The sequence below is a fragment of the Brassica oleracea genome, chromosome C7, assembly GCF_000695525.1.
Source record: "Brassica oleracea var. oleracea cultivar TO1000 chromosome C7, BOL, whole genome shotgun sequence".
NCBI lineage: Eukaryota > Viridiplantae > Streptophyta > Magnoliopsida > Brassicales > Brassicaceae > Brassica > Brassica oleracea.
In genome coordinates, this window is record NC_027754.1 from 31,652,280 (window position 1) to 31,653,074 (window position 795).

The window sequence follows — 795 nt, forward strand, 5'->3', positions numbered from 1 at the left end:
CAACATCGTTTCCACACGCGCCATAATTAAAATAATATTTAAATGTGCCGATATTGTAAATCCTCGACACATGCGTCACAGACTGTTAATAATTAGCCAATATTAGGTTTGAGCCGTATTTTCCACACACGCCATAATTAATTGAAAACTCAGTCCAATCAAGCAAGTAGAAACGTCATATTAGAAATGTATTATATTAACATTCACAGCTGGGTTTTGCCGTTTTACAATGGCTGAATTATGATTAATTTATTTACGGCTGAGTTTCGGTCACTTATGGCTGAGTTCATCGTAAACTAACATTCACAACTAAGTTAATTACCTTATACGTTTTGGCTGAGTTAACTTTAAGTTTTCACTAAGTTAACATTCATAGCTGAGTTATTTTATACATAGAGGCTGAGTTATTATAAAGATACGGTTGAATTAAACAAACACATTATGACTGGGTTATAGTACTTAATATACAAGAAATATGAATTCGACATGTTTATATTCAGGAACCGAAATTATCAGATTCAAAATACAGACAAGGCATCACTTTCAGAAACAAAATTGTCAGGACCAAATAGCGCATCTGGCAACGAAATAGCGTTGAATCAAATAGCGCATCTTGTTAACATCCACGGAGGCTTGTCGCCTCCAATTGCCCAAGTTCTCTTCAAATAGCGCATCTGGCAACAAAATAGCGTTCTGGCCACAAGATTAAAATGTGTCCAAACTGTCGAATTATGCCTTCGATCCCATGTGTTTTTGCGCTACAACAAAAAAAATTACAAAACCGTTGAAAACACA